Source organism: Erinaceus europaeus, chromosome 9, assembly GCF_950295315.1.
Source record: "Erinaceus europaeus chromosome 9, mEriEur2.1, whole genome shotgun sequence".
NCBI classification, from domain to species: domain Eukaryota; kingdom Metazoa; phylum Chordata; class Mammalia; order Eulipotyphla; family Erinaceidae; genus Erinaceus; species Erinaceus europaeus.
The window spans coordinates 88283895-88307223 of NC_080170.1; the positions used below are offsets into that span (position 1 = coordinate 88283895).

The following is a 23329-nucleotide window of genomic DNA, read 5'->3' on the forward strand; positions in this document are numbered from 1 at the left end:
TTGAATAATGTGCTGCTTTCCCATATATGAGACCCAAGTTCAAGTCTGGCCCCCACCATATTGAAAGAAGTTTTGGTGCTATGGTCTCTTTCATTCTCTCTATGTCTCTCTGCATCTCTGTCTCAATCTAAAACAATAAAAGAAAAAAAAAATACTCTGAGTATGGAAAACCCCAGCACCTGATTTACACAAAGCTTAATATATAATATTTGTTCCTAAACCTGCTTCATTTTAAAAAATCATCAGCTTTATTTATTTGATAGAGACAACAAAATATTGAGAGGTGAGGGGGAAATAGAGAGGAAGAGAGAGAGAGAGACACCTGCAGACCTGCTTCACCACTTGAGAAGCTTTCCCTCTGCAGGTGGGGACTAGGGACTTGAACCTGGGTCCTTGAACATTGTGACCTGTGCATTCAACCAGGTGCACCGTCACCCAGTTCCCCCATTTTTTTCAATTAATTTATTTTATTAGTAATTTAATATTGATTTATAAAATTATAAGATGACACGGGTGTAATTCCATTATCTTCCCCACCACGAGTTCTGTGTCCCCATTCCCTCCATTGGAAACTGCATTAGTTCTCCCGAGATCACAGATAGAGGTTGACTATTATTTCTATAACTATCTATCTATAATTATATATTTTTGCCCATTTTCTCCTATGGTCCTACCTTCTCCTTCTTTCTAAGTCACACTTACTACTTCTGAGTGCCCTTCCTTCTTTTATGTTTTATTTTTTACCAGTGATTTAATATTGATATACAGGGGTATAATTGTCATAGTAAACCAGCTTTATCTTTTTACCATTCTGCTAAAAGCTATTTACAGTGAACTACACAAGTATATAATTTGGTGAATTTTTGTATAAGTATACATCCACTGACAACATGCAGCTCAAGTGAAAAAAAATTCACATACCTGAAAAGATTCATCTGTCCACTTGTAGGTGATGTTTTCCAAAATTAAAATAAAAAGTTAAAAATAAAGAAATCAAGCTCTTCTAATATTTTATTATCATGAATTAGTTTTATATGTCATATGTCATGTTTTATATAAACTGTCTACTGTAGGTATCACTAAACTCATCTCTACATTGTTAGACATTGTTTCCAAAGTTTTCAGTCATAACTAATATATCATTTAACATTTCATGTATCTTTTTTTTCATAGAGGGGGAACTGCTAAGCTCTAAGAAACACTCATTTTCAATTTTACAAGAAATTGATCATTTCTCTCTGAAGTGGTAGCACTAATTGATATTCTTTACCTGTAAGAGCCTTCCCACATGCTGTACAATATTTGGGGTGTCAGATTTAAACTTTTTGTCAGTATGATGGGGACAAAATGATAATTCATTTAAAATATTTTTTTGTTTTATTTACAAACTATTGAGATTTTCCTGTTTGAACTGCCAATATTTATTTTTTCCCATGTTTTTTATTTACTTACTTTGAGTTTTGTTATTGTTGTTTTGGATGGTTTTTAGCATGGTTTCTGTTATTTTGACATCCTGCATTCTCTAAGATACATCCATTGCCAATATCCTTTTCCTAGTTTGTAATTTCTCCTTTAGCTGTGTCTATAGTAACATTAAAAAAAAAAAAAAACCTATCATCCTTATACCATGAATGTTTTGTCTTTATGGTTTGTGCTTTTAGGTCATTAGAAAAACCTTTCCATATGACAAGGTAATTAAAAAATATTTCCATGGACCAGGCAGTGGCACACCGGGTTAATCGAACATAGTACTGAGCACAAGGATCTGGGTTTGAGCCGCAGCTCCCCATCTGCAGAGGGGTTGTTTCTCACTGTACTATCCAGTAAAAATGGGGGGGAGAAAGCCCCCCCCCAGGAGCAATGGATTTGTATGTAGTGTTGGCACCAAGCCCCAGTGATAACCCTGGAGGCAAAAAAATAATAATTCATATTTTCTTATAACAGTTTTAAAGTTTTACATTTGGATCTCTAATATCTTGGCATTGATTTTTGCATATAGTATATTATACGCATCCTATTTTATTCATCTTCCCTATGAATATCCCAGACATTCCAATACCACTTAAACTAGTCATTCTTACCCACAAATCTGCAACACCATCTTTCACCTACATCAAATCTGTTTACCATAGTTGCATGATACTCTTGTCATTTGCTAAGATCAATCTCTTTACCTTGATTTTTAAAGTTATTTTGGGCTACCTTGACCCTTGCTAGTTAAATTATGAATTTAAGTTTAGTTGGTCAGATTTGGCTGCTGAAAGTTATTTTTACACACATTCACTGGAGAATAATCTAAAACAATTTTTCTATAGCTTTATGTCTTTTTGATAATTTAATTCACAAGTTATTTTCCTCTCCTTAAGTCTACCTTCTTTTCTGTTTTTAAAAGTGTTTGAACCTATGCCTCATCATATAACTGAGATTTTATACTACTATATATAAAATATCTTTTCCATTTCTTTGTTTATTGACTGTTGCTGTTGTATACCCAACAACTTTCCTGAACTCTTTTGTTACTTTGAGTGGCTAAGCTGGAAATTCTCCTAAGATTCCTATATAGACAGATATACCATCAGTAAATGGCAGCTTTACCTCAAATTCAAATTATTAAGTATTCAATTTCCTTTTTCTATTATACTGCATTACTAAAAATCTTTACATATTGTTGAGTAGAACAGTAACACTAAAACATATGTTCTTTCATTAAAGAAAATGTTTTAGAAGTGTGATATTTGCTTAGGTATTTGGTAAGTCAAAATTATTGTGTTAAGGGAGTTATCAGCATCTATTTACAGTTTGCTAAATATTTTAAATAAGGATAAGCACTTGAATTTTATCTAAGACATTTTGTACATCAATAATTTTTCTATTAATATGCTGACATTGGCTTTGATATTGTTAGTTTTTTATTAAACATTTTTTACACTTCTGATAAAAAAGACTTTAGTAGTTCTGGTACATTTTAGTACACTGTTGAGTTTAATGTATTAATATTTTATATAGCATATTTTCATGGAAAGGTTAGTTTTGAATTTTTCTTTAGCATTATTATAAAGCTTAACAATTAGTGTCTAATGAATTGAGTAGTATTCCTCTTCTCACTATTTCTGAAAGTCTTTTATGCAATAGGGATTAACTGTTCTGAAGAGTTGGTTAAATTCATCTCTAAAATCATTTTGAACCAGAATTTTTTTTTTGTATTTGAATGCATTGTATAGAGTGGACTTTTGATTGATAGTTCAGTCTCTTTTGTAATTATCACTAAATCCACATGCTTTATTTCTTTTCAATTTTACAAAGCATTTTTAGGAAAATTTAGTTTACTATCATTTATACGTCCTAGTTTTTATATAAAGTTTTTCATAATATTTTCATAAATTTAAATTCATAATATTTTCATGATTTTAAATTTATCATTATGCCTCACTCTTATCCCTAATAGTATTTATTTGAACCTTTTTACTTCCTTTACTAGTTGTGAGACATGTTTGTTCCTTTTTCAAAAGCTGGCTTTTAATCTTATCTACTTTATTATACCTTTGTTTTTTACAGTACTAGTGTCTGCTTTTATGAGCATTGTTTTCTCTCTGCTTCCTTATAGTCTAGACAAAATACATATCAAAACAAGGCATTACAGCTAATGAGAAACATGGAGGAAAATTTAGAGTTTGAGGTTCCTTTTAAATATAATAGAAAACACTGAAATTAAATGAGTAATAAACTCAAATTAACAGTACAGCAAAATGAAAGATATGTATTCTATTTTATATCTGATGTATTTTTATGTATCTCTATTTTGTTATGTGACTGTTTCTAATTGTTATCTAGAAATTTGAACATTCTGGCAAACAATATCACTTAAAAGTATATATTCAAATCTAGTTTAATTATCACATTGTATATCTTATTTCTATGAATTATGACATGTACATGTATGTTATATGAAACTAGAAACTGAAGATGCCATTTCTTTATCCTCCCAGCAAATTTATGTTTTTGCTATAATGCATTATTTTAGATATAGGTTATTAGCTTTATGATAAATCTGTGAGAGAATAATTACTGAAGCTGGATCATTTACTTGAGTAATACAGAGATTCTAGTCAAAGTGAATTATTATTTCATATGCATTTTATTATGAAATGAATGAACCTTTTGTGTATGCATCCAGAGAAAGAAAAAAATAGTATAGATGGCTTCAGAATCCCCTCTATCACTAGAAAACCCAGATATTTGAATCATAATATTATGTAATAAAGTCTTTTATCAAGTGAATTCATACATTATGAACAAACTCTTTATAATCAATTGGCCTCTATCTAAATTAGTCCCATTTATCACTGCTTGACATTTGCCCCTTTTGCCCTACCTCATACCTATTTAAAAAAGTCCCACAAAAGAACTTTTTAAAATCTTATCAACATTTACTCTAATCCCTTAGCATCTCCTCCATATGTGTATCTGAAAGAATTCACAGCAATAATAATTGCAGGTAACTTGTGTGCAATGTTTGTGAGGTCACTTAAATTTGGTTAAGGAGGGAATGCAGTTATTGCATTATAGCTGCTATGCCACACTCTCAGTGTCTTGCTTATCACTGTAACCAACTAATGCCAAAAGGATGATTTTATAACAAAATTATAGATCCTAAAACAAAACAAAAAATAATGAATTTGGCAAAGCCCATTGTCATTGAATAGCTTCTGCTAATGTTAAAATTTGACAAATACTGTGATTCTTGAGCATTAAATAGTGATTAAATCATAATAATTATGTCATTTCTTATCTTTCAATAACCCACTTTCCTCGGATCATTTTGTTTACTATTCATTTAGAGGTATTTTAGATAGTTATTTTTTAAAGGATAGTTCTTAAAACCACCAGTTAAAGGAACTTTATAGAAGTTGCTCAGAAAATTGCTAGGAAACTTTTCAATTGAATACTACTAAGTACTAACCAAAAAAATTAGTAATGAATTGAAATATGCTGAAATAAAATATACCTGGCCTTTACTGTAGCAAAATAGATAAAATAAAACAATGTAGATTAACAAGAGAAAACCAGTATAAACCAGATAATCTGCTGATATGTAAATGTTAGGGAAATTATAAAAGCATAGTGATATATTTATAAAAATCATATATTATTTGTATTTGTAAGAACATTCAAGTCTCTATGAAGCATGATTTTGAACTTTTTAATATATAGTAATTAAGCTGCCTTATAAGCTTTCTGAAGTCTTTAAATTATAAAAATGATTTTTACTATTCTCTACTTAAATCATTGAACCGAAAATGAGGAGCCCTGATTATTAGTTCCATTTTCTATCATTTATCTAGCTCTCTAACCTTGAGTAATTTATATAATTTTTGAGTCAATGTCTTCATTTATAAATATAAAGAGTTGGGTTCCATGATCTGTAAAGTTTCTTCTAATGCACAAATTCTAGTATTTGTTATTTATGCATTTCTTTATTAAATATAAGACATTGCTACATATAGGTTTAATAAACAGGTAATACAAGTTACTATATACAGTTCATAAGAAAGTAGCTAATTTGGGACTTACTTACTTACTTACTTACTCTTCCAAATAAGACAGTTGAGTCTAGCTAACAGATAACTGGGAGTATCTATAGATTCTTGGTCAAGACTGACATGATACAAACAGTATTTAAAGTATATATTTTGTTAGGAATCAGGGAGATAGCATAATAGTTATACAAAAGACTTTCATGCCTGTGTCTTAAAGAACCCAAATTATGTCCCTGACACTACCACCAGTAGAATAACTGGCTGTAGTGGAATGAACTAATCTCTTTCCCTCTCTTTCTCTTCCCGTGGAATTTATATCTGTAGAACGTAAATTAATAAACAAAGCTGAGCAGATGTATATGCCATGTATATGTGTGTGTGTGTGTGTGTGTGTGTGTGTGTGTGTGTGTGTGTGTATGTGCATGTGTGTATGTGTGTCCTTAGACAACTGTGGTCCGGATGCATCAGAATAAAAGAAATCTTGATGCCATGGCTCACGATAAGGTAAACATAGTTCACAGTGTACCAGAGATGAAGGGGGACTGAAAAATACAAAGCTAGATGTTTGTTCACAGAGACTATTTAAAAATACTATAACATTAAAACTTAAATAAGAGAAAATACAAAAGTCTGATAACCTAATTAAAATATTGTATCTCATTAGTATTGAAGTATGTGACTTGTAAAAATAGTTCTCAGTGCTGCCACAATAAAACTAGATACCATTTATGTAGTCATGACAGATGGTATATATGGGCACAAAACAAAGTAATATAGCATTTTACTATCAATAAACTTTATTTAAAAATATGTTTTTGACCCATTAGTTTAACTTGTATGAAATAGAAACTCAAAGATATGGATATATATACAAAGATGTTCACCACAATGTTATTTATAAAGTGAAATAAAAACAATATTAAATATTCAGTAAGATAAATTATTAATAAAATTGTGAATCATCATATATATTATTTTACATATAATATATACTTACATAAATATTTATGTAACTGTTTAAATATATATTTAACAATTGTATACTTAATTAGAACACTTAAAGGACATTTTATTATTATAAGATGTGCTTATGAACTAATATAGCTAAAAATACCAGATCCAAAAATAAAATGAAGAAATCTATGTATGTAACATGATCCCAAATTATAAAAATGAAAGTATTTGATTACAATGTGAAAGAAATTCATTCAAGTATGAAAGGTAGTTAGATTTTTGTGGCAAAATTAAGTGATGTTTTATTTCTCCCTTTTCTGAAGTTTCTAAATGTTTCAAAAATTCCTCAATAATTAGAATATTAGATATTGGAGTCAACAATAAGTAATCTAAATAATTAATTTAAACTTTGATAACAGTCTAACTTAATACATATCTACTTTTATCACTTCTTAAGGAGATTAAAATATTTTACCTTTCTAATGTAATAATTTTCTGAAATATCTAAAATATATATTTTGATCATATAGTAATATATTTATTTTTGACACCATATCTTATTCTGTTGCTACATATTTCTTGGTCTCTTTTTCTCTTTATGTGATCCTTGTACTTTTGCCTTAGGTTATAATTCTGCATTTGAACATTTCAGGACTTCATTTTTTTTTTAGTATCAATAAATTCTAACACTACTATGATCAAAATAATGTATATGTTTATGTGATCACCTTTTATCACAAGGAGAGTAATTTAGATTGTGCCTTATGTTTTCAGTTGCTTTTTTTCTTTTGAATTCCTCATATTTTAACAATTTCATACAATAACAAAAATATTTTGAGAAATTAAAATTGAAATGAAATAAAGGACATGGTCAGAATATAACTATAGATCCACTGTATCGAGTAGAATGAACAACTACTGAAAAAATTCATCAGGAAACCCATCTCAATAATAGAGTCTCGGCTTCTCTGTGTAAGAATGAATAAACAAAACAATTTACTTGGCTCTGCACCTAAAATTTAGTATATAAAAAAAACTGTTGGATGCCAAAAAGAATAACCCAGATATTGTCAGCTGAAATTACACAAGTAACTTAGTCTGCCTCTCTACTAATAGAACTACATGGTAAAAATATAATCTTAAAATCTAAATTCAGTGCACTAGCCAATGGCTACATAGTGGACTAACTAAAAATTTCCAGACCGCACCCATTCTCCTTTTGCCAGGAGAATGAACCAGTCACTTGCTCCACCACATGAGTACTGACAAGTTAACCAAGAATCATTTCTACCCAAGTTTATGTCTTGTTTCATAATTGTTAAATCTAGTAAAGACAGAGGCCGGCCCCTATTTGTCTTTTTCACCTCAGTTTCTGGCAATGTGTGTGACTGTTGGATGAACTAATGAAAAGTTAGCAGTTAATCTGGATTATTTCAGTAACTATAAAATTTATCTAAGGAAAAAGTTATCTGGATATAGATGTTCAAGCCCTGTTATATAGCCAATCTTACTAAGTTCTTTTATAATAATGTTATCTCTGAATCTTGAACATCTTTGAAAGCAAACATCTTATAAGAACATTTTTAGTAACACTTAAAAGTAGTATAGTTTTTAAGAGCTCTTGGAATTACTGGTGTGATGCCCACAATGGTTGACTAAATATCAAGTTCCTCATCTGAAATATGGGAACAGTAATGATATTTATCTTATAGTCCTTAGAGTATTAAATGGGTATTAAATGATATCTTGCATACCAAACACCAAGATGCCTGGCTAAATCCTTGGGCTATTATTACTAGAATCAATGCCTCCCAGGACAGCTGGTTATACTTGTACAAGGCAACTTGACAACTGGGACAGAGGGTACAGGCATATCAGCAGGACTCACTGGGTATAGAATCACACAGCCTAAGTACATAAGCCTATGCCATTCATGATTCCGTGCCATAGAATTATATAGGAAACTTAAAATGTAGATCTTTGAACTCCCGCACAAGAAAAATGTTAGTTTGTTTCACTTCCTCTGTTGAGAGATCCTGAAATAAGTCTTTTTGAAATGTCCCTCAGGTGATTCTGAGTCTCAGATCAAACACTAAAGCCTTGCTAGCATTTTGACTGCATCCTGGCCTTGACTGCCCAACCCTATGCAATCATTCATTCACTATTACTTGTCTCCTTAATACTAGATGGTTTTGCTTTCCCCACCCCTTTGCCCTTTCCCATTGAAAACAAAAGAAAATAGAGAAGACTCAATTAGTTGAAAAAAATTGAATTATCTGTTATTTTGCATAATTGAACTAATGATCTGAATTAGTTCAAAAGTGAACTGAGGAGCGGTAAACTTAACCTTTCCAACAATAGCCCCCTTCCTTCAGTAACTGGTAGAATAACTATTATGAAGCAAATCAATTTTCCCTTTCCTCGTCCTCTTCCTCCCTCTCTTCTTCCTCCCATCCCCCCTCCCCTCCTTCCCCTTCTCCCCTTCTCTCCTCCTCCTCTCACCTCCTCCCCTTCCCCCTCCCTCCTCCTTCTTCCCCTTCTCCTTCTCCTCCTCCTCCTCTTCCCCCTCTTCCTCCTCCTCCTCCACCTCCTCCACCTCCACCACCACCTCCTCCTCCTCCTCCTCCTCCTCCTCCTCCTCCTTCTTCTTTCTCTCTCTCTCTTTCTCTCACCCCACCATGGAACTGCTATCTAAAGAACTTAGATGAATAAATGCAACTCAAGTGCAAAGTGTTAAATGCATGTTTCTATTTAGTCAGTGCATTTGCACATTGAAGTAATTAGGATGTATTTAAAAGCATTCTGCTTACAATACTTTGTTCTCCATTTCCTGCAAATCAAATTAGGGAGGGATAGATTTGATTTTGACATCATTTTGAAAATATTTTCTTTTGCTTTTTTTTTTAATTTTCTTAGTATTACATTTTTACAAAGTTCAAAACACAACCAACTGTGACTAAATCCGTAAAAACAAAACAAAAAGTCCAAAAGTACAAGAAAATGAAAAGCAGCAGAGTAATGTTCAGTAGAATAATGTAAGTCATAACTCACAAATACAGTTATAACAACACACCTTATCCTTGTCTGATCAATTAAAAACAAATACTTATTCAGCTAGCAAATAGCTTTCTCTTTTACTTTGATTGAGAGCCCCAAATTTAATTATTCTTCTCAGTCCTAATAAATATGAAAAGGTAGCCAATCTACTTGAGAAAAATCTTAACCATCTCCTGTTTTCATTATACTATACTAGAAAAACTGTGCAATGAATTTATGTAAAGAAAAAATATAAAGGATATTTTCCTTGTTTGCTAACAAAATATTCCTGAAAATTTGTTTCTTTTTTAAATAAGATTAGATTGGGCAAAACCAAAAAATGTTTCTGGGAACTATGAGGCACAAAGATGACATCAGTTCAAATCTCAGCTGTAAATTGAGATTGTCATGACAAGCTACTTTAACTCTCTGAACCTCAGTTTTCACATCTGTAAAGTGGAGGTAGTAATGGTTCAAGCTATTCATTGCAAAATTATTTTCTAACATTCAGTTATATGTTTGAATTACTTAGATTTGAAGCAGAGATAATAACATATACAACCGTATCTTCAATGGCAATGTCTGTATTTCATATGTAAAAGGTGTTCTTTAAATTTTTCTTGAACTGAGTAAATACAGAGAAATGAAATGTTGCTAAAATATCTATTTAGCGGGAGTCAGGCAGTAGTGCAGTGGGTTAAGCGCACGTGGCACAAAGCACTAGGACTGGTGGCATAAGGATCCTGGTTCCAATCCCCGGCTCCCCACCTACAGGGGGGTCCCTTCACAGGCAATGAAGCAGGTCTGCAGGTGTCTATCTTTCTTTTCTCCATTTCTCTCTGTCCTATCCAAGAATGCCAACAACAACAACAAAACAACAAGGACAACAAAAGGGAATAAATAAATAAATATTTTAAAATACATACCTATTAAGCATGAAGATCCAGCTGAGAGGTAGCATATGTACATTATTAACAGAGAGCTTAAAATGTATTTATGAGTACCACTACCCTTTTAGTTAGGATGGTGAAATGTGGAATGGCTGTCATTTTTACTGAAATGCACATATTTTGGAGGAAATTGCTAAACAAGAACAATCAACTTACCTTTGGTCAGAGAGCCATGAGCATGATGTGACCTTCATATCAGAACTGGAAGGAACCTTGGAGATTTTATAATCCAAAAGTTTCATTTCTCAGGGGAAATAACTTAACAATTTGTTCAAATACTTGGTGATAGGGTTTACTGATACTAGAACTTCAGTTCCTGATTCTGACTCAGTTCAATTTATATTATACCATGTGTCCTCAACTCTCTGTCCCTCTGGGGGTTCCCATCTATTTACAAAAGCTTCCCTTTCTTTGGACAAGATGGTATAATACAACCTCCAGTAATGCATCAGGTTTGAGTCAACTCACCTATTTGGTATTTTCTATAGAGCCTAAAAAACTACAATAAAGAGATTATTCTTTTTATTAATAAAAACAGTTTTTATTTTAAATATATGTATCAAATTATTCTTCTTCTTCTTCTAGCGTTTGCCCTTCTTCCGTAGCCAGTCAACAGCGTCAGGTTTTACCTAATGTCTGCTTGTTGCTGGCTTTGAAAGTGACTGGGATCCATGTGGATTCAGTCGTCTAGGAAGGATCGTCAGTTTCCCCAATAAATGGGTACTCACGGGATGCACCACGAGAAGGTCGATCCAATTCATCATTAGCATCTCACTTAAGTTACTTCAGCTCCTTTTTAAGTGATTATTAACTATAACTTTAAGAGGTGGAGAAGAAAGAACAGCTATAATTTGATTTGAAAGAAATTAAAGAAAGAGTTCTGCCCTTGGAGTTGTATAGGGAAAAAAGCAAAATCAGGTGGACTGTAACAAAATGTGCAAAGTACCAAGGAATTTTCTCAAGGATTTAAATCTAAGAGGAGAGGGAAGATAAGAACTAAATAAAATATAGATATTATTTATAATATAAATAAAAGGAAGACAAAAAGGTAGGGAATGTACTACAAGTAGACTTAATAATTTGATCTTTTGATCCACTATTGACTTAGTTTCTATCTGTTATCCTCAGTGGAAAAGTGTTATGTTTAGGTCATACCTGCCCTACTGTAAATTATACTGCTACTAACAGATAATGACTACAATGTCTGAATCAGGTGTTAATGACATTTATGAAGGAAAAAATAAAGCACCTGGTAAATAAAGATATTTGGTAAATATCTTCCCTATACACCTAACAGGTAGAGGAAGTGTTGATTGGTTGTTGAGGGTGAGCTAAAGTGGCATACTAGGAATTTTTATAAATGGTTTTCCCATGCTCCATTGAATCTGAGGCTGAGAGTTTAGTTGTATACCAGCTGTTCATGCAGTCTCATAATTATTCTTACTGTATTAAGCATTTTAGAACATTTTTATCTAAAATGCTATGCAATAGTTTTTATGCAAGTGTACCAGACATGTAAGCTGTTTTAATAAAAACATCCCCTTTCGTTTAGGTTTCCAAACTTAGCTGTTTGATTGACATGAGAATCTTTAGGACACACATTAGGTTTTTTCTTTTTCTTTTTTTTTTTTTTTTTTTGGTGAGGGAAGTGGAGGTAACTGGATTTTTTTTTTGTACATACTTCATTTCTTCAAACAACCTAATCAGAAAAAAAAAATCCACTAATTATACAATACTGATTGATACTGAAAAACACCACTGCAGAGTAATAACTTCTCCCCAGTCTATCCTGTTAAGAAAGGCTGGTGAGGAAACTAAGGTTATCTCTGCATCCCTCTGGGGTACAATGACAAACAGACAGAAGGCCTTACTTAGACTTAACCTCTCTGCAGAAGGCTGACACCTTTAACATTGCTGCACATGCTGCTGCACCCTGCAGTGGCAAGTCTTGGGCCTGAGCCCAAAGCTGGTGTGGAGTTTGAACCCTTGGCATTCTGGCCCAGAGCCAAGTGCTATCAATGGAACCCCACTGACACCTTTAGTTATTCTTCCTAGATTAGGATAGTAATTTACTTGTCTCTTTGATTTCAAATGTCTGGTTTTGTTTCCAGATGCCTCCCAGCTCATCTGTATTCCAGGGGTTTCAAAAGATTTTAACCTCATTGGCTCTTTCCTTTGTCAGTTCCATTTGGTGAATGCAGGAGGGATACAGACTAGAAAAGCAAGGGTGTGTGTGTGTGTGTGTGTGTGTGTGTGTGTGTGTGTGTGTGTGTGTGATGTAGAAGACTTTGGGGAGGGCTTGGTGAGATTACAGGAATAAATGAAAGACATCTTAAAAAGACATTTTAAAGTATCAGCTATTATACCAGTGCAAATCAGGATAGAGAATAAGAGGTGATGTGTAGGACAATGCAGTAAAGAGTGTCATTAGATAGACTCATGCATAAAAGCTCTCCAACCAGCAGTAACCTGAAACTCCCCCCAAATGACTGCAATATATGAAAGAGATGGAGAAACCATAGAAATTTTATCCCAATGCCAAAAGGTAGCATCACTTGGATTTTTAACATGCTATGGTAGGAAAAGACATTTATGCAGGGGTGTCACTTCATGTTTACAAGCCTGTCTACCACTGTTTATTGATTTTACTGCAGTTCTCTCCCTAGGACCCTGTAGATAGATAATTGCTAGAAATGCCCATCATTAACAGAGCAACGAGTACAACCATCCACTAGGAAAAATATACACATAGGACCCAGCAAGTAGGCATCAAATGGGGGAAAGAGTCACACAATAACATGTGCAGTTATAACTCCAGGCAAACACACACAACACTGTGTATAGTCATTGCACTGAGAAAATACACACAGCCCCCCTGTGCAGCCATCACACATCAGGAAAATACACACATGACACCCCTATACAACCATCTCACCAGGCAAAAGCACAGACATAAAATGCTAAGTCAATAGGAATGAACAGCTCATAAAAGCCTACTGGAATAGATCACATCACAGCCAGGTACATCTGTTCTCAGCACTAACCATTATCGTTAGAGTAAAATGCTTAAAATCACTGCACATCCTCAGGTCTAGGGACAGATTATTCCAAGAAGATTCTGCTAAATAGATTTAGCAATGCAGTGAAGGGGACCTATACCACATTAAAGTGATGTATTTTGCATCTCAAAGGCTGTCAACTGTATTTAGAGGGACTGTGTGATTGAAGAACAATGTTCCAGAATAGGATAGTGGTTTTTTGGGTTTTTTTTTTTCCTCTTGGCCTTCCTAAATCCAGGAGTGATTTTTATTCCAACTTGAGTTAAGTGTGCAATTGAATGGGCACTATCACATTGAGAAGTGACTAATACAAGCAAAAATGGAAGTGGCTTTCATCTATGCTACACTGTAAGGCAATCCTTCCTGTTTTAGACTCAACCTCTCAGATGGAATATCATATCTGGAGGTCTTAGTGAGGTCAGACTTCAAGCCAGCAACTTGAGATAAATAAGTAGTAACTACAGTCCTTGCTTCATAGGGGTGTCTGACCAACTAGAGGGAATAAAGAAACCACCCACCTCTTCTTTTACTAGTGCCTTCTATTTATCCTCTTGCCTTGATCTCTGATGTTACCTTAACAGTGTGACACAGAGGTTACAGCACTGTGAGGGAGACTCAGTGAGTCCTTCTGAAGAGTTCCCCCCCCCCCAAAAAAAAATAGAGTTTCAAGCAAGCTTTCAGCTCCATGTTTCTATTACAGTGGCATTATGTGTTTCTACTGAGTGAGACAAGTTTCAAGCTTGCTTGTTAAGAATGATTTACACCATAATTCTAGGAAGAAACAAATGTGAGTGACTGAGATTTGAAAGGAAAGAATAGGGGGGAAGTGCCAGACTAAACGAATCCTAAGTAAATAGGGTGGGGTTGTTGTTTGGGTTTTCTTTCTTTCTTTCTTTCCTTTTTTTTTTTTTTTGGTATGATTTTTTTTTTGGTCTGTTTATTTGTTACTCTGCTATTTCTTTTTTAACAAAATGTATGCATTGGTGGCAGTTACTTCTTTTACCTGGGTGAAATGAAGCAATAGAAAGCAGAGTTGTTCCATTTACTCAGTGTAAAAGCAAGTTTTCAGTAATGGACAGGTATTTCTTAAATTCACATCACAACATCTTACTGGGAGTGAGAATTACTGTAAATGAGAACTAAGAATTCCACTTCTCCCCCCCCCCAAAAAAATGTGGCAAATAAGGTTTTGTTAGGGTGAGATAAGCATTTTCCATAAAACAATGCAGTAGTGACATGAAGTAATTACATAGTGACTGGGACAAACCGCATGGCATACTGAAGAAATTGCATGATACCTACCCAATAACTACAATAACTCTAGTTATTGCCACCATATTATCTCCTGATAACTATATAATTAGTTTGTGTCACCAAAGCATCCTAAGCGTACGCCTGTTCCCTCTATACTGATAGAAAAAATAAATAAATAAACTTTTTTTTGCAAGAGGGAAAAAAAAAAGCTAATGAAGAAAGTTGCCAAGAACAGATATTTTGTAATCTGTGCTAAATCTCTGCTGGAAAACATGAACAGTAACGAAGCTGAGAAGACAGTAAAAGAAATTCGGGGCAAGGTGCCAGACGCCCAGACGGAAGGAGAATGTGGACCAAAAGATTGCGACAATCGGGTAATTATGGTTTATGAATTTCAGCTTTAATCTGTAGTTCAGTGAGTCCTGATTAAATATCTGTTAAACACAATTAAAGTTTGTTTTTGTATTTCACCGTCTTGATCAGAATAATTAGAGACTGCGTGTTTCATGTCAAAAGTAGCAAGAGGAATTTTAGTGAATGAACATGGTTTTTAAAAGCCATTTGTAGCACCAGCTGTTGGCATTATTTTATATTTTAGTGTTATCAGCATAAAGATGGTCCTCTGGATGCTGAATAGTTTCCAGCAGGACAGAGATGTGCTGTCATGGTGGGCCTCTGCTGGCAGGGCTTCAATGTCTTAGGGTTGACTTTGACTGGAAATGGTGGGTAGGGGAGGTGTAGGTCAGGGAAGCAGATACTTAAGGTGAGAGATAAAGAAGACAGTTAAGCTTATTCAAATAGAAGCTGACGGAGGGAATTTCTCCTGATACTGTCATTTGTGTTAACACCTGTAATGGCTGGTTAGTTCACTGAGACAGGTTGTATAATGTGCCTAAGGGCAAGGTGCAGGGAAAGTGTGAGAAGACTGGCTGGAACACTACTACCCTGGCTGATTCTTGGTCTCAAACCTGCATCTTTTACTCTTTAAGAGTTAGTACAGATTAGTGCTGAAGGAATTTACCATTTACTGCATGAGTGGTTTAGAATTCTTGTCTGCCATGTATCAGTAATCACTTAACTAAGGGTAGTAGTATGAATTATATAAAAAGAAAGAAAGGCAGACAGAAAGGAATGAAGGAAGGAAGGAAGGAAGGAGGGAAGGAAGGAAGGAGGGAGGGGGAGGGGAGGGGAGAAAGGAAGAAAGAAAAGATAAGCTCAAGTAAAGTGAGTAGGATTAAATGAACCTGAATAAAGAGGTAGAATAAGACTCTACAACGAAAACTAAGACTATTTCCACTAATCAGTGCAAAAGGGAGACTGGAAGTTATAAGTCCTATCTCTTTAAAAGCCAAAAGTTTTCTGGTCGTTTACTGTGATATGATCATGAAATAAATACCACCTTACCTGCTATTTCAAATTTGTGTAACTGAAATATTTTTATCCTTGTGGTAGATAGAAAATGACCCCACCACCACCAGCTACCCTCTTCCCTCAATAGTTTGTCGTGGTGGGTAGGGTAGATAGCATAATGGTTATGTAAAAAGACTCTCATGCCCAGGGCTCCAAAGTCCCAGGTTCAATCCCCTGCACCATCATAAGCCAAAGCTGAGTAGTGCTCTGGTAAATAATAATAATAATAAATATATAATTAATAATAATAATAATATATCATGACTAATATCTAACTCAGAACCTGTGAATATATTGCTTTACGTGACAGGGGGGTTAGAAGATGTGAGCAAACTGAAAGATCTTATGGTAGGAAGATTATCCTGGCTCACTGCTATCAGTTTTTGAAGGGAAAAAAGAAATAGGAGTCAGACTAAGCAAAGGAGTTACTACAGTGGAATCAGAACCTTCCCAATAAGCTCCTCCTTTCACCTTTCTGAGTCCCCAAATCTTATGTGGTATAGTTTATTGAGTCTTCACTCTGTACTGTCCTTTGCTTTGAACTGAATACTTATGACCATTTCTGGTGAGCTGTTGTACTATTTCTCTTTGCCAATATTTAACCATTTGACATGCAAAATGTATGGTTCAAGCTATCTAATGTTATCTTGTTTGAATGTTCTAAGGCTTTGATTAAAATTTTGCCTAAAATTATCTAATTAATAAATATTTAAACTAATAAAATGATTATACTTAACATATTTAGGTAAAAATGAGATTAAACTCCAACTCACCTAAGTGTTTCAAGAAAGCTAAAAATGTAGACATGTATCTTATATATCATGTCTAAATGGTACAGTTTAAAAGTCATGAGAAGGGGTCAGGCAGTGGTGAACCCATTAATTAGCGTGGACATGTTACAATACACAAGGACCCAGATTCAAGTCCCTAGTCCCTACTTGCAGGGGAAATGCTTCATGATGTGAAGCAGTGCTGTAGGTACTTACCTGTCTATCTGTCTGTATATCATCTATCTCCCCCCTCCCTGCTCAATTTCTCTCTCTCTCTCTCTCTCTATCCATATATATATATATATATATATATATATATATATATATATATATATATATATATTTGTGAAGCTTCCCCTCACATAGTAACATGGTTCTACCAACTATGTGGATATAAATAGCTTTTAAGGAGATGAAATCTAGGTGTCACTTCAATGATAGAAATTAGCCAGATAGATAGATAGATAGATAGATAGATATAGGTATTTTTCAATCAGTCATATAAAGAAATAGAAAATGAGAGGTATAGCTATGGAGTAGGCGCCTTTCAAAATACACTCCTGATAAACTAGAAAAAAAGAGCAAAAAATCACCTGAAAACTCAACAAAATACAAACAGGATCTCTTCAGAAACTCACTGAGCCACAGCCACCAAATTGCAGATGCTACTATGATTTCATCCTGAACTCCCTGGGCAGATGATCTAACCAGTGTGTCCCAGAACCTTACCTCTCCAGAGCCCTACTCCACTAGGGAAAGATAGAAACAGACTAGGGGGTCTACATTGACCTGCCAAAGTCCATGTCCGACAGAGAAGCAATTACAGAAGCCTGACCTTCCACCACCTGCACCCCATAAAGAATGTTGTCTATACTCCCAGAGGGGTAAGTGTTAGGGGAAGATAATCAGAGGTCTCTGAACTCCAATTCCATCAGTACCCAGAGAGGAAAAGAAAAAGGGAGGGGAGGAAAGAATAAAGGGAAGGACATTCAGAAGTAGTAGGTGTGACTTAGAAAGGAAGATAAAATGGGACCACAGAGGAAAATGGGCAAGTATATATAAATATAGATAGATAGTTATTGAAATAATAGTCAACCTATATCTGTGATCTTGGGAGAACTAATATAGTTTCCAGTGGAGATGATGGGGACACAAAACTCTGGTGGTGGGAAAGTTATGGAATTATATTCCTATCATCTTAAAATTTTATAAATCAATATTAAATCACTAATATTTTTAAAAGAGGTAGGAGGTAAACATTTGAGACTTATCAGAATAGAAAAATTGCAAAGATTGTAAGACTAAAATGAGCTAAGCATGTAAATTATGAAAGGTTAGTGAATCAGAAGAAACTTATTAGTTATGTGATCAAATGATGAGCCCAAAACCAGGTTATAACTGATTTCATGGTGAGAAATTTCAAATTTATTCTAATTGCATTGGGTAGCCATTGGAGAACTATGTAGCAGGATCTGATTTTATAGTTGAAAAAATAATTGTCATCTTTGTATAGAGAATAGAATGTAGGGAAGCAAAAAAAATGAAGAAGAAATGCCAACAAATAATTAAGAAAGTGTTCAAAGATAGGAAGGAAGTAATCTCATGACAGTGTGACATATTGTTTCATGGAGAATTTGAGATGTCTTAAGTTGAGCAGCCAAGAGAAAATAACTGATTTATGAAGTGTTGCATCTTCTATGTCTTTGGTTTATTAAAAGATTGCCTGGGTCAAAAAGTGTTCTTCCTGAAAGGGAGAGAAAATGAAATGTAAGTACAATCCAATGATGTTTGTAAATGAAGCAGAGATATTTGATGGGAAGGAGATTGTTAGAATAAATGAGAAAGTTATTAGCAAATGGGAACCTCAGTAGTTACGGGAATTATTGTGTGAGCCCATTTCACAAGGGTTCATTACAAGTCTGCCTCTCCTGTTTCCTAAGACCACACATTTTCTAAACTCTTCTTCTGCCTTTTTAAAATTTTATTACTGGTTTAATAATGATTAACAAGATTGTAAGATAACAGAGGTATAATTTCATACATTTTTCACCACCAGAGTTCTGTCTCTCATCCCTTCCACTGGAAGATTCCTATTCTTTACCCCTCTGGGAGTATGGACCCAAAATTTTTATAGGGTGCAGAAGGTGGAAGTTCTAGCTTCTATATTTGCTTCTCCACTGGACGTGGATGTTGTCAGGTTGATCCATACCCCTAGCTTGTTTCTGTCTTTCTCTAGTGGGGTAGGGCTCACAAGAGGTGAAACTTCGGATGACACTAGTGAGATCATCTGCCCAGGAAGGTCAGGATGGAGTCATAGTAGCATTTGCAACTTGGTGACTGAACGGCAGTAAAATAAAAAGCAGGACAAATTTTTTAGTAAACATGAAACCAAAGGTAGGAATAGAGTAGATCAAATAAGGGGTCTTTGTGTGGGAAGAAGCTAGGAAATCTGTTTAGGTATGTGCCAAGGGGCCCATAACTTTAGTAATTTTTGCTTGATTGTGATAACTTACATGCAAGTGAGCCAAAATATTGTCTGAGAAGATGTCAAAATTGAGAATAGGATTAGAAAGCTGGATTAGGTAGTTAGGGCCCATATATATTTATATTTAGCACAGAAGCCTGTGTATCCTGAGTCCCGGTCAGTCTGAGCTCACAGTCCATGGTCACAGCTAGGAGCATTCTAGGCTCTGCTTATTTCAGGACCAGTCTTTCTCAAGTGGCAGGGTAGGGTCACCCAGTCTCCCTTCAGTCCTTATCATTGCTGCTCTACAATGAAGGCAAGGTCCTGGAGAGGCCCACAAGAAGAATTATGATGATATTCCTGGTGGAAGTGACCAATGATAGTGGAGAGAGGGATATATTAGAGGAGTTGGCCCATAATATATGTATGGGAATCCAAGGATCCCCTGAGTAGAGCCCCAGATGATGGGGTAGCTTGGTATTGACCAAAAAGGCCATCATTAAATTGAACCACTTTTGCCCTTCTCCAGATTTTGTAGTCCTTTCTTTACCTTACATGGTTAGACTTTCTGACATTTGTTGAACCATTGAGTGTCATTTGTTGTATCCAAACCAGTTTTGGGTCTATGGTATCTGGCCTCAAGTTAGGGAGGGAATAGACCTATGGTTTAAGTGAGATCTAAGATAACCTTAAGTTTTACAATATTTACTTGTTTGATGATTATAATAGAGCTTGTCATAGGGGACTATAATTTTCCTTTAGTTGATATATATATACATATATATATTAGCCAGTATGTCTCTTGGCCAATTGTATACAGTTTTCTTCTAAATATTATCGAGAGGGTAATATTAATGCTGTTTCTGTCAAAGAGATTAGGGGATATCTCATGTTCTTTTGTGTAGTTAATTGAGTAGATAAAGTGATTAAGGGTAATGATGTAGAGGGTTGTAGAGGGGGGTGTCTAGGCCTAAGTAGTAAATATTAACATAGACACTTTATGGTCTTCTTTAGGTCTTCCTACTTGCTTGTTGAGCTTATTAAGTCTCAGTCGAATCACAGAAGACTGTTGAACACTTTTACTTTGAGGTATATAGTTTCCCCTAACTTATGGGTACATGTATACATATATCCTGTCCCTTAGGCCCGAGTCTATATCTAGAGTCTTTTGATAGGGAGTGTGCCACTTGAAATGGAGCTAGGTAGTCCTATGTGTTTGGAAAGGTCTCACTAGATTATTAGAGCAGGAAGGTTTACATCTCGGGCTTGGTGTCACTGGATACAGTCCAAAGTGAAAAATGGCATGGTTGTATTGACTGCATTAATTTAGTTGAGTTCAGCAGGATAGGGAATGAAGAGAAGAAATGTCGAGAAATGCAAGCAAAGTCCCAGAGGTTCCAGGACTGGGATAAATACTGATTTCTATTGCCTTTTTAAAATATAGGTTTAGATGTATCCAGCTTTATCATCTTCTAGCCCTCAAAGTAGTCCACAGAGATCACTACACTGATCTAGGAATAATGTGACTTGAATGAGCATCAGCAGATAAATATATTTTCTCAATGGAATTAAAATATTAAGCAAAGAAGTGCATGTAAGTGTTGAAACTTTTGTGATTCACCAACACTGCTTAAAATGGACTTATTTTTTTACTTTTAAAAACAATTAAAATGTTCTAATAAGTGATAAAGCATAATAAATATACCCAGGAATGATGACCTCTGTGACGATTACAATTTATGCCTTATGCATGACTTATTTTCACTAAAAAGCTAAAAATTATATTAATGCTTTCTCAATGATATTCATAATCAATGTAAATTGGTAAAATATGTTTTAATTCTATATGAAAATATACCTAGAAAATAATCCAGCAAACAAATAAAGGGAGACTTTTACAAACACACATTCCTGAAACACTGTGTTGAAGAGATGAGGAAACTTTACTAGAGTTAAGAGTAGCTAACTGGAAGTGAATTCCATAACCATAGTTCTTAGAATGACCTGATGTAATTATATTTCCAAGGAAACATGAACATAGCGATATAGTACTATAGAATAGATTTACTCTATGGTCCAAAAAACAATTAGGTGCTACGTATGACAGACATATTATATATACTAAGTATACTAAACTTTTTTTTTCACCTCCAGGGTTATTGCTGAGGCTTGGTGGCTGCACCACAAGCCCACTGCTCCTGGAGGCTATTTTTCCCTTTTATTGTCCTTGTTGTTTTATCGTTGTTGTGGTTATTACTGTTGTTGTTATTGATGTTGTCGTTGTTGGATAGGACAGAGAGAAATGGAGAGAGAAGGGGAAGGCAGAGAGGGGGAGAGAAAGATAGACACCTGCAGACCTGCTTCACCACCTGTGAAGGGATTACCCCTCCCCTGCCCCTGCCGATAGGAAGCCAGGGGCTCCAACCTGGATCCTTAAGCTGGTCCTTGCACTTTGCACCATGTGTGCTTAACCCACTGTGCTACCGCCGGATCCCCCACTAAATTTATTTTAATGAAGACTTAACAACTGTTTATTAGCTTTTAATGATAAGTGAAGAAGTCTATGATAGAATTTCCTGTTCTCAGGGGTCGGGCGGTAGCACAGCAGGTTAAGCACAGGTGGCGCAAAAGCTCAAGGAACTGAACTACAGAGTAAACACAGGACTTTACATAGAAAGGTTACTCATGGGAGTAGCACAGTAGCACAGTGGGTAAAGTGCAAGGACCAGCGTGAGGATTCCGGTTCCAGGCCCGGCTCCCCACCTGCAGGGGTGTCACTTCACAGGCGGTGAAGCAGATCTGCAGGTGTCTATCTTTCTCTCCCCCTCTGTCTTCCCCTTCTCTCTCCATTTCTCTCTGTCCTGTCCAACAACAACGACATCAATAATAACTACAACAATAAAACAAGGACAACAAATGGGAATGAATAAATATAAAAAATTAAAAAAGAAAGATTACTCCTAAATATAATACTTTCATAGGAAACAGTAATTACCTAGTAAATTTATTAAAGTGGAATGAGTTAAAATCAGTAAAAAATATTTCAATTCTTTAATTTACTTGTATTAAAAATTTACACAGATTGGAAAACATTTTTTTATATAGAAAGGAAACACTGACAAAACCGTAATATAAGAGAGGTACAACTCCACACAATTCCCACCACCAGAACTCCATTAACCCTCTGGGAGTATGGAAAACAATTTTTAAAACATCAACTGGTATTGTATAACTAGTAGCTATGCTACATCTTGAAGATTACCTTTCATTTTCCCTTTGTTTTGAATGATTGTAATTGACCACATACACACACAGAGAAAAGCATAAAAACATTGTGATCTAAAAATATATGACTTCAAAAACTCATATTACTAATAAAATATCAACTGTCATCATGTGTTAACATTATAGAGATTATTGGCATAAAGACTAGAAAGAAATTAAAAGTTTAAGGTGCAATAGGAAATAAGATTTCATATAGAGTCCTTTCTAAAATCTAAACACTATGAAGATATAGCACTCCTACTCCAACTAACAGATTTACTATCAGAAGAGAGCTTTCTTTTTTTTAAATGAACTTTCTTTTTATTTATTTATTTATTTTCCCTTTTGTTGCCCTTGTTTTTTTTTATTTAAGAAAGGAGACATTAACAAAACCATAGAATAAGAGGGGTACAATTCCTCACAATTCCCATAACCCGATCTCCATATTCCATCCCCTCCCCTGATAGCCTTCCCATTCTCTATCTCTCTGTTAGTATGGATCGAGGGTCGTTGTGGGTTGCAGAGGATGGAAGGTCTGGCTTCTGTAATTGCTTTCCCGCTGAACATGGGCATTGACTGGTCGATTCATACTCCCAGTCTGCCTCTCTCTTTCCCTAGTAGGGTGGGGCTC

General features: G+C 34.8%; 1 protein-coding gene across 13 annotated transcripts in view; it reads left to right on the forward strand.

Annotated features, from left to right (window-relative positions):
- The window catches only part of ZBTB20 (zinc finger and BTB domain containing 20), a 768805-nt gene that overhangs the window by 469390 nt on the left and 276086 nt on the right, over positions 1–23329 (forward strand). The window lies entirely within an intron of this gene.